Source organism: Triticum urartu, chromosome 4, assembly GCF_003073215.2.
Source record: "Triticum urartu cultivar G1812 chromosome 4, Tu2.1, whole genome shotgun sequence".
NCBI lineage: Eukaryota > Viridiplantae > Streptophyta > Magnoliopsida > Poales > Poaceae > Triticum > Triticum urartu.
Window position 1 is genome coordinate 399,584,747 of NC_053025.1, and position 11,434 is coordinate 399,596,180.

The following is an 11,434-nucleotide window of genomic DNA, read 5'->3' on the forward strand; positions in this document are numbered from 1 at the left end:
TGGGTTGAGGCAGAGCCGGTTAGTAAGTGTGATGCAGCCACGACGCTTCAGTTCATGAAAAGGGGGATCTTTCGTTTTGGCTTTCCACATAGCATTATAACTGACAATGGTACTAATCTGTCCAAAGGCGATATGGAGGAGTTTTTGTCAACGTGAGCATATCCGGCTTGATGTTTCATCAGTAGCTCACCCCCAATCCAATGGTCAAGCTGAGAGAGCAAATCAGGAAATCTTAAAAGGTCTCAAGCCTCCTCTTATGGTTCCTTTACAATGAACGCCAGGTTGTTGGGTAGAGGAGTTACGCTCAGTGCTGTGGAGCATCAATACCACTCCTAACAGGTCTACGGGTTATACGCCTTTCTTCATGGTTTATGAAGCAGAAGCAGTCCTGCCTAGTGATATTCATCATGACTCGCCCCATGTGGCGGCTTACATTGAAGCTGATAATGAACAAGCCTGATAGGATGCACTTGACTTTTTAGATGAAGAGAGAGACATGGCATTAGCCCGGTCAGCAATTTACCAACAAGACATGCGCCGTTATAACAGCCGCCGGGTTAAGTCCAGAACCTTCCAAGAAGGTGACATGGTGCTCCGGCTCATCCAAGATCAGTCCGATGCACACAAGCTATCCCCACTTTGGGAAGGACCCTTTGTGGTCAGCAAGAATCTAAACAACGGGTCATATTACCTTATCGATGTTCGAGAGTATAAAGACTCACGTAAGTCGGAGGAGGAGACCCGCCGGCCGTAGAATATTGCTCAGCTTCGGCCATACTATACTTGAGCCACCGGCTCTTACCATGTACATACTTTGATACGTTATGATAAGTAATAAACAGGACCTCGGTCCTTTTTCCTCCTCAATGGTCATATATTTTTATAATTTTCATAATTCAAACAACTATTAGGGGGCTGATCGTATCCGAATCTAGCTTAACCCTTTTGGTCTGGCTCATGATCGTATTCGAATCTAGCCGTAAACCTCATGGTCACTTGGGGGCTCCCTGTTCAAACATAGGTCGTATTCGAACCAAAGAGAACATAGCTGTCGTAACCCTCTTGATCGGCTCAAAGCCAAACTCACTAGGAGGCTTCTTGATCGTATCTGAATCATAGCTTAACCCCTTTTGGGTCCTACTTGGATCGTATTTGAATCAGGGTCGTTAAGAACCTCTCAAGGTCATTTGGGGGCTTCCTGTTCAAACATAGGTCATATTCGAACCAAAGAGAACATAGCTATCGGTACCCACTTGATCAGCGCAATGCCAAAGCCACTGGGGGCTACATGATTGTATTTGAATCCTAGCTTAACCCCTTTGGTCCGGTTTATTGATCGTATTCGAATCAGAAGCCTCCAAATTACTCTTAATGCTTGATTTACATCATTTTGAAACATCCTATTTTCTTTTACTGGTTTTTTGTTGTCTCAAAGTTAACTGTATGTATGGGTTCAATTTGAACCGGCTCGGTTATTTTGACAATGAGATGGCCAAGGGATAATAATCATCAGGTGTATCAGGATATTGGCTTCTACAAACATCAGGGTTGTCAACCTTATGGTCCGGGTCATATAAGCCGGTAGAACATAGGACAGTTTATTTTTTGCATACAGGAACAGACTCAAACACTACAAATGTGATCGCAGATATAATGCATATATTGACATCATGGATAAAAGGTCATTTGCAACATCCTATGCACGATGGCATAGGCAAAATATGCAGTTTTCAAACTAACCTATTACAAGGCATTGAGAGCCCAAAAGGTTAGACTGTTTTCTCTCTTAAAACAGGTCTTAAGCTAAAGCTGGATTATTCAGATGGTTATGACTCCTCCCTTGCCGGCTCACCTCCATCCACTGGCTGGAAGCTAGGATTGGACCAGTCAAAGCCGTTCAGGGCAATGAACTCAGCCTCATCGTCAATTAGGCCGCCCGGGTCAATTTCCGGGGCAAAAGTGTGTTGGTGAACCGGCAGGATAAGATCCGTCACTTTATAAGAGGGAGTCGCCATCTTTTTATTCTCCACATAAAAACCCGGCTGATATTTGTCGGTGTTGGTCTCCTCGCCAAGAATGGTAGCTTGAGGACGAACTCCCCTCACACAGGCAATGAATTCATCTTGCTCAAACGGAGTCCCGTCTTCCTTCATGGTAGGGTACCCCTTAGCCACGTCCACCGGGTCTAAAGCCGGCACCCAGGCTTTGGAGCGGCTCAGGGCAGTCAGGGCTCTGGCTCTTGCCCAAGACCGTTTGACCTCTTGAAATCTGGCGGGTAAGATGGATAGCTTCTTCAAAACATCACTCAAACGGTTGGGTCCTTGGTTGGCAGGGGAGATTGTAGCAAGTGCCCGTTGAGCCCCAGTGTACAATTGCTCCACCAAGGTATAAACCGCCTTCAGTTTTGTCACACTATTTTGACTCAGATTGTTACTCCGTGGACCTATGAGTGTTTTAACAAAGGTTCAGCAGCCGGTTTATATTCCTAGACAAAATGAGAGTATAAGTGATTAATTCAAATGACTCACCAAAGATTGCGGAGGCCATTTGAGACACACGGTTTTTTAAGCTGGTGAGCTCAGTTGTAACTTCCTCGAGAGCTGTTTCTGCTGTCTCAACATGTTGTATCAGCAAGGCCTTCTCATCAGCCAAGGATTTCTTCTTTGCATCCAAACTGGTCTTCAGTTTTCAGCTTCAGAGAGGCTCAATTGAAGTTTGGAGTCGGTAGTCTTTATCTCCGCTTCTTGATCCGCCAGCTGGGTCTTTGCATCCGTCACTTGCGAGCTCAGTTCAGTTAGGGCGGTCTACAAACATGCACATGTGTGTCAAAATTTAAAATAAAAGTTATACTGATTAAAGTCCCAAGTGCTTTGCAACGCAACACCACATGGCACTTGGGGGCTAATGTCTGCCAAAGAAGTTCCTTTTTCCAGGCTTAAAGTCCCAAGTATTTTACAAGTAACAACACTTGGCACTTGGGGGCTAATGCATGACCTTTTGAAAAAAAATTCATATTGAGCCGGATCAAACTATTTATTTCGACTAATTCAAGACAGTTATGAAGTTAAGTACCGGCTCATTTGTGATAAATTGAGCCGGCCCTTGGGGACTACAAGTGAAAGTTATAGCTGGATTTAAGGAAAATCTAAGACGGGATATCAAACTGTATCACAAGTCTACAAATCATTCAGATTCATCATAATCTGGAGACTTGGGGCTGGCAGAGCATATATAAGATGGTGAAAGTCGGTGAACATACCTCATATTTTAGCTGAAGTTGCTTGACCATCTCAACTTCCGAGTCACGGCTAGAATGCACATGATTGAGGTAGCCAGACAGCACGTCACTAATGTTCAGATGAGCGTAATGAGAGACATCAAACCACACCTTCTGCCTCTCTAAAGCCTCTTCTTTAGCAGAGTGCCGGGCCAATATAGTGGGGTTGCCTGGCTTAACGAATCGACTACCAGTAATCAAGACATCATTGTCAGAAGTTGTCGGCGTGTTCGCAGAGCTAGATGGTTCAGTGATAGCCGGATTAAGAGTGGTTTATCAGCTGACGGCTCAGGAGGGTCAGATTGAACATGAATAGCTGGGTCTTCTGGCGCTTCAGATTGATCAGGAGGAGTTGGTACTGCCGGCTCAGATGTAGGATCTTTTGGATTTTCTGTCGACTTAGTCACCTTAGCTCTCTTGGACTTTGCTTGACCGCTAAGAAAGATTTTATGAGACAGTTAGTATAATAATGCAGTTTTTAAAAATGCAGAAGAATGATTGTCCTTACCCAGGGGCAGTCTTGAAAGCCGGAAATTGGGTTTGTGATGAGTCGCCAGAAGAGCGAGAAACTTCCTACAAAGGTAAAATAATATTAAGAAAATAAGGAAATAGATTCATGGATAAAAACAAAGGACAAAGGTGAAAGAAACCTCATTCTGGCATTTTCGAGGAGTTTTTTGGAAGTCGAAAGGTGGTTCATCATCATCATTAGTCCGGGCCTGGCGGCGGCTCTCATGTTGCTGTGTTTTCAAAAGAAAATGAGGGTCCAAATAAGCCAAAGGGTGTGAAAACCTTACTTTCCGGGTTACCAGTCGAAGTTTTTGTCTTGGCAAAGGGGCTGGGTCAAAGGAAATAGTTACCTCTTCTTCCACGGCCTGGCTAGCCCCCGTGTCGTCCTAGCAATAATCAGTGTCAATAAGATAGTTGAAAAATTGGCCAAGGGAGTCAAGGACTACCTCCGACTCAGAAACATCATCTAGCTAGAATATGTCAGATGCAATCTTCTTCTTCTTGGGTTTCCGGGTCGTTCTCCTGGCGGCTATGGCAGCAACTCTAGCCTTCTTGGCAGCTTCATGATCATACTCGGCCTTCCAGAAATCAGATTTGGCCTGTAAACAAATAAACAAGTTAAAAAGGTCATGCAAGTATTTTAACTACGGAGGAAAACACAAAAAGAGAAGGAGGTTAGGAGGTTTTACCTCTGGTATCGAGTTAAGTTTGCAGAAGGGGTTTAATCCAACCTTACTGCAGCCCTCGTATTTGCTATTCACAAGGATGGTTGACATTGCAACAATATCTTCTTCAGTCAATTGTATAGAGCTATAACGCAGAGAGTCGTCTGGGCCTCCGCCATATTCATACATTAACTTGGATCGGTGGCTTAGAGGGATGACCCGCCATGCGACCCAGCAACAGATCAGGTCAACTCTAGTTAAGCCATTCCCCAATAAAGCTTGAATCCTTTTGATAGATGGAATAAGCTTCTTGCGTTCAGCAGTAGTAAGCTTGTCAGGGAGCACGAACTTAGAGTCAAGACGCTCCACGCGATAACCCGGAAGTGGTTTTTCATCAGCCGGTGATATATCTTGGCAGTAGAACCAAGTTTGGTTCCAGTCTTTAGGATGTCTTGGTAAGACCACTAAAGGAAAGACGACACCCTGTCGGCGTTGAATCGAGATTCCCCCAAGCTCCAAGCTAGGACCGTTGGTGCACTCATTCTGGCGGTTTAAATAAAAGTACTCTCTAAAGAGCTCCACGGTCGGTTCTTCTTCAAGATATACCTCACAAAGAACTTGAAAATTGCAGATATTGGATATAGAGTTGGGTCCAATATCTTGTGGACGAAGCTTGAAAAAATGCAGAACATCTCGGAAGAACTTTGAGCCGGGTGGTGAGAAGCCCCGGTTCATGTGATCAGTGAAAACGATAACTTCACCGTCTTTGGGCTGAGGCCGTTCTTCGTTCGGGTCAGGAGCCCGATAAGACATAATGTTTTTCTCTGGCAAAAACCCTATGGTGACAAATTCCTTCAAGGTATTCTCAGTAATTGTGGAAGGGACCTAGTTGCAGACTGTTAGCGCTTTTGACGGCATGATGAAAAAAGGGCAAGCTGAAAAGAAAGTAATTTGCGGGTTCAATTTATTAATGAAGTTACAGGTTCATGATTATAATATAGATGAGTAATGGCGGCTTAAATAGGGATAACGATATATAAAGGAAAAATGAGTCGGAGTCATAAGCCACCATGACTAAAAATATTCAAAGGTTGCTTGAGTCAGAATTAGCTAAGTATTAAGATAAACAGGTTTCACAAGTGGTTGCTATTATTTTGGATCAAAATGGCTCAAAAAGGGAATAAATCTAGACCTAAAAACCAAAAAAGAGGAGTTCATCAGTTCTAAGGAGATCTTTGTACAAGAAGAAAGGGATCTATTAGCCTCTAAAATGGATGTAAAACAACTACCGCATAGATTCTACAGTTCTTCTAGATCAAAGGAGAGGTGCAGTGGAGAAGCTGCAAGGAGTCTATGACGAACAACGAAGAACACAAGAAAGGAACCTCCCGAAACCTAATGCAGATCTATGGGGGTGAGAAGGTGAGAGCTTACGGGTGCGGAGCTGCTGCGGAGGATCGCCGCTGTTCTCTGGACAAATTTAGGGTGATGCAATGGCCAGAGTTGAGAACGATGGTGCGCTGCGGCGGCAGCGGAGCTCGAGTGGCAGAGAAGTTGCGAGAGGAGGAAGAAGAAGAAAGAGGAAGGACCGGCCGTGCCTATTTATAAGGGGATAAGTGAACGGGAAGGCGCAAAAATCGAGGAAGACCAAAGTAATGATTATACAGCTAAATGGATGCCTCGATTTTCGGAAAACATTTAAGATAAGGATACGTTGAAGATGACGTCGTGGCGTTTTTCCATATTTTTTGAGGATGACATCATGGCGGGTTACAGAGCTTTTACAGACAGCAGAAGATGGATTTCGACTAAGTGTTGGAGGTTGACAAGAACAAAGTTCAAATCAACCTGGGGCCTAATGTTGGGAATATGACTACCAGGTATGACACGCCCAGGAGGGGTCGGGTCAATCTTCATGGCGGGTTGTTTAAAGAAGCCCAGCGGATATACAGGGAGATGGTTTATTATAAGACTTGTAGTAGGCCCAAGCCCAGAGGCAGCTTAAGGCCCATAATTGTAAACCGCCATGTATAAGTAAGACTTGTAAAGAAAGGCATGTAAGAGAAGTCACCGAGCCGGACACGTTATATGAGCAGGCCGGGACACTGTAGGCCGCCAGGCGTCCACCCATGTATATAAGGGGACGACCCTGCGGCGGCTTAGGGTAGGAAACAACAGATCGAGAAGCCAAGCTAGCGTATTCGGCTCCTTGGTCATCAAAACCTAGCAATACCACATCAACTGGACTAGGCTTTACCTTCACCGCAAGGGGCCGAACCAGTATAAACCGCTCGTGTCCTTTGTCCCGATTAACCCCTTTAAGCTTCCTAGTTGCGATGGCTCCACGACTAAGTCCTTTCACTAGGACATCTGCCGTGACAATTCCACGACGGTCATCCAATCACATAACTCATAATACAAATAATCATGGAACGTTAAGCGTGCGGACCCTACGGGTTCGAGAACTATGTAGACAAGACCGAGACACATTTCTGGTCAATAACCAATAGAGGAACCTGGATGCTCATATTGGCTCCTACATATTCTACGAAGATCTTTATCGGTCAAACCGCATAACAACATACGTTATTCCCTTTGTCATCGGTATGTTACTTGTCGAGATTCGATCGTCGGTATCATCATACCTAGTTCTATCTCGTTACCGGCAAGTCTCTTTACTCGTTCCATAATGCATCATCTCGTAACTAACTCATTAGTCACATTGCTTGCAAGGCTTATAGTGATGTGCATTACCGAGAGGGCCTAGAGATACCTCTCTGATACACGGAGTGACAAATCCTAATCTTGATCTATGCCAACTCAACAAACACCATAGGAGACACCTGTAGAGCATATTTATAATCACCAACTTACGTTGTGAAATTTGATAGCACACAAGGTGTTCCTCCAGTATTCGGGAGTTGCATAATCTCATAGTGAGAGGAATATGTATAAGTCATGAAGAAAGCAATAGCAATAAAACTAAACGATCATAATGCTAAGCTAGCGGATGGGTCTTCTCCATCACATCATTCTCTAATGATGTGATCCCATTCATCAAATTACAACACATGTCTATGGTCAGGAAACTTAACCATCTTTGATTAACGAGCTAGTCAAGTAGAGGTATACTAGGGACACTCTATTTGTCTATGTATTCACACATGTACTTAGTTTCCGGTTAATACAATTCTAGCAGGAATAATAAACATTTTTCATGATATAAAGAAATATAAGTAACAACTTTATTATTGCCTCTAGCGCATATTTCCTTTAGTCTCCCACTTGCACTAGAGTCAATAATCTAGATTACATAGTAATGATTCTAACACCCGTGGAGTGATGGTGTTGATCATGTTTTTCGTGAGAGAGGCTTAGTCAACGGGTCTGCAACATTCAGATCCGTATGTATCTTGCAAATCTCTATGTCTCCCTCCTTGACTTGATCGTGGATGGAATTGAAGCGTCTCTTGATGTGTTTGGTTCTCTTGTGAAATCTGGATTCCTTCACCAATGCAATTGCTCCAGTATTGTCACAAAAGATTTTCATTAGACCTGATGCACTAGGTATTACACCTAGATCGAATATGAACTCCTTCATCCAGACTACGCCATTTGCTGCTTCCAAAGCAGCTATGCACTCCGCTTCACACGTAGATCCTGCCATGACGCTTTGCTTAGAACTACACCAACTAATCGCTCCACCATTCAATATAAATACGTATCCGGTTTGTGACTTAGAGTCATCCGGATCAGTGTCAAAGCTTGCATCAACGTAACCATTTACGACAAGCTCTTTGTCACCTCCATAAACGAGAAACATATCCTTAGTCCTTTTCAGGTATTTCAATATGTTCTTGAGCAATGTCTAGTGATCCACTCTGTCGGATTTCGGGTTCCGGCAGACCCTTGAGGTTTGAACACTGGGGTGCGCGGAGATTTCGCCTTCTACCTACCTGCACCCCTCCGCCTCGCTAAGATCTAAGCTATGGAAAGAACAGCACAAGAGACATAGGGTTTATACTGGTTCGGGCCACCGTTGTGGTGTAATACCCTACTCCAGTGTGTGGTGTGGTGGATTGCCTCTTGCGCTAATGATGATGAGCAATACAAGGAAGAACAGCCGGAAGAACAGCCTCGCGAGGGTCTGTTCTTGGCTGGGGCGACGAACTGCTAGGGAGTTCAGTCACCCTTCTCTCTCTCTCTCTCTCTTCTCGATTGCGATCCGATCTCCTCTACCCTGTGGGTGGCTAGTCCTATTTATAGGCAAAGGCCCTGGGCCTCTTCCCAAATATTGAGCGGGAAGGGCGCCAACAATTGGCCACTTTGAAGGGGAACATCTGGTACACTTATCCTGACTAAAGTTGGTCCTCGCCTGCCAAAGGCTCTGGTGGTGACGCTGGCTTGGGCTCCACAATGACTTCCTCCCTGCTGTTGGACTGGTCTTGGTCTCGTTGCACCGAAACGGGTGCCTTTGCTTGATGCTCTCGCTTGCGCTTGCTCCCTTTGCACCAAAGAGGAAAGGAGGACACTGCGCGGGCTGGCGCCCGCCTGGCGCCTCGGTCGTCATGGCTTGCGTCACGGGCACCTCGTGAGGTACCCCGCCTTGATCTCTCCGCCTCCTCAGCCAGCCTGATGAGCCGTGCCTGAGGAAGCTCCGTGTCGTCCGCCCCGCGAGGCTTGGCCCCTCGCGAGGGTCTTGGGTCTGTGTTGATGAAGATGGGCCGTGCTGGGCCCCCCTTTGAGCCACGCCGCAGGCAGGCAAGTCTGGGGACCCCCGTTCCCAGAACGTTCCCAGAATGCCGACAGTAGCCCCCGGGCCCAAGGCGCACCCGGACTTGGCCGTGCAGGGAGGCGAAAGGGCAAGAGCGAAGCGCCGCGGGCCCTAACACCCTGCGGCCTTGGGCGCCGCATGGCGGTTGATTGGACGTGAGCGCCTCAGCAACCGCGCGAGTTGATAAAGGAGCGGCATCTGCCTAGGCTTTGCCTTTTGCTTTCTCCGGTTGCTGCTCAGATCCCCTTTCTTGCGCCTCTCCTTCCTTCCTCCAAAATTTCCAGATCTACTCTGACCGCATGACCTAGGAAGCCATGGCGCCTTGTCAGTCCCCGGTCGGAGCTTGGTACTCATCTGCCCTGCACTCGCCGAACGTGTCGGAGGCGAGCCTCGTCCAGTTGCGCCGGATGGCGGTGGCGCAGGGCATCGACGGGGGGAAGGTGTTCAAGGCCGGCTCCACCACCCCTGAGGGCCAAGGGAGCACCTTCTATCCGTTCTTTGTAAGCGCCATTGCTGCTGGCCTGGTGCCTCCCTTCTCCGAGTTCTTCTTCTCTGTCCTCCGCCATTATAAGCTACAGGCTCTGCATCTCCAACCCAACTCTGTCCTTCTCCTGGAAATCTTCACCTATTACTGCGAGGCTCACGTAGGGGTGCAGCCCTCAGTGGCCTTGCTGCACCACTACTTCTACCTCCGGACCTCTCGCGGTCCTGCTTCCGCGTGCGCGAGCTTCATCACGTACGGTGGCGCCATTGCCATTTCGAACCCCGGGAAAAGGATTGAGGGCTTCAGGAGCATGTGGGTCTTGGCAGATGCTGGGCGCATCCAGCCTCGGCTGATCTTGCCCATGGAGCAACCCACGAGCTCCAGCGATTGGGGTCGAGCGGAGCTCGCGGACCCCCACGCGAAGCTGGTGTTGGAAAAGATGGACGCGGATCTGAGGCCGGCCAACATGGCGGCGGCGAAGCTGACCGGCGCGTCGCTGCTGAGGGAATTCCTGGAGCACCAGCTGGCTCCACTTCGGCAGTAATCACTTCCGATGTGGAGGCCCCATCCGAGCCCCGCGGCCTTGGCCGACGAAGATCTGGCTGCGGTCCTCCAATCTCTGGTCGGGGGCGATGTGGCGAGGTTGGAGGGCGCTCCTACACCCTTGTTCCTCCGCGACGACTGGGAGCAGGTAGTGGAGTCCATGCCCGTCTTCAACGGGGATGGGCCCGTGCCCATGGAAACTCCCGGGGAATCGGTGGACGTGTCCTCCGACGACTCCAGCGAAGAGGAGGAAGGAGGGGAGTGGGAAAAAGGGCCTGACTCCGAGGCGACTGACGGAGAGTCGAGGGCTCCCCTCCCCCGGCGCAAGTCCCATGTTCTCCGCCTCTCTCCGAGTGATGACGACGAGGATGATGACGAGCAGGACGGCGGGATCTTGCCCCCGATCCCGAAGAAGGACAGGACCGGGCTGATCTCCCGCGGGTCTGTCCCGGCCCTGAGGCGGACCGCAGACGCGCCTTGCGCTTCCAAGCTCCCCGAGGTTGACCCTTCCAGCCGGCTTTCGGGCTTCAAATTTGGCCGGAGGCCGCTTGAGCTCACTGGCGACGACCCGTAAGCGCTTGATTCTTGTCTTTATTTCTTGTTCTGCTTCTAAGGCTTGATGTCCGCATCTCTTGGATAGGCTGGCGCCCGCAGCAAAGAAGCCGAAGGGAGCTCCTGAGGTTCCATCCGTGGCAGCGCCTCTGCCCGCGAAGGAAGGTGACCGCGACGCATGGGCTTCTCCTGCCCGGTCGTCCTCGCGAGGCCTGGCTGAGCCGGCTGGGGCGAGCTCAGCTCCCATGGCCCAAGTGACTCCCGAGGTGCCTTTGCCTACTGCCGCCACTTCAGCCGTTGGGGCGCAGCAAGTTCCGCCTCAGGATGCTGTGGTCGCGTTGCTGCCTTTTCCTCCTACTCCACCGACTGCTGTCTCTCCGACTCCTCCTGCCGTCCTGGATCGTGCTGCTGCTGAGCTGGACCGACTGCGGCAGGATCTTCTTGGCGCCGACCCTCGCTTGGTGGCCGGGCGCTTGGAGCTGGCTTCAGGATGGATTCGCTCCGACACTTCGATTCGGGCGGCGCTGGTCCAGGCCTCGACGGCTTGCGATGAGGAGAGGCAGGCCGTCCTTGAGGCGAAGGCTGCTCGTGACGCAGCCCTGGGGGAGGTGGTCGACGTCCGTGGTCGC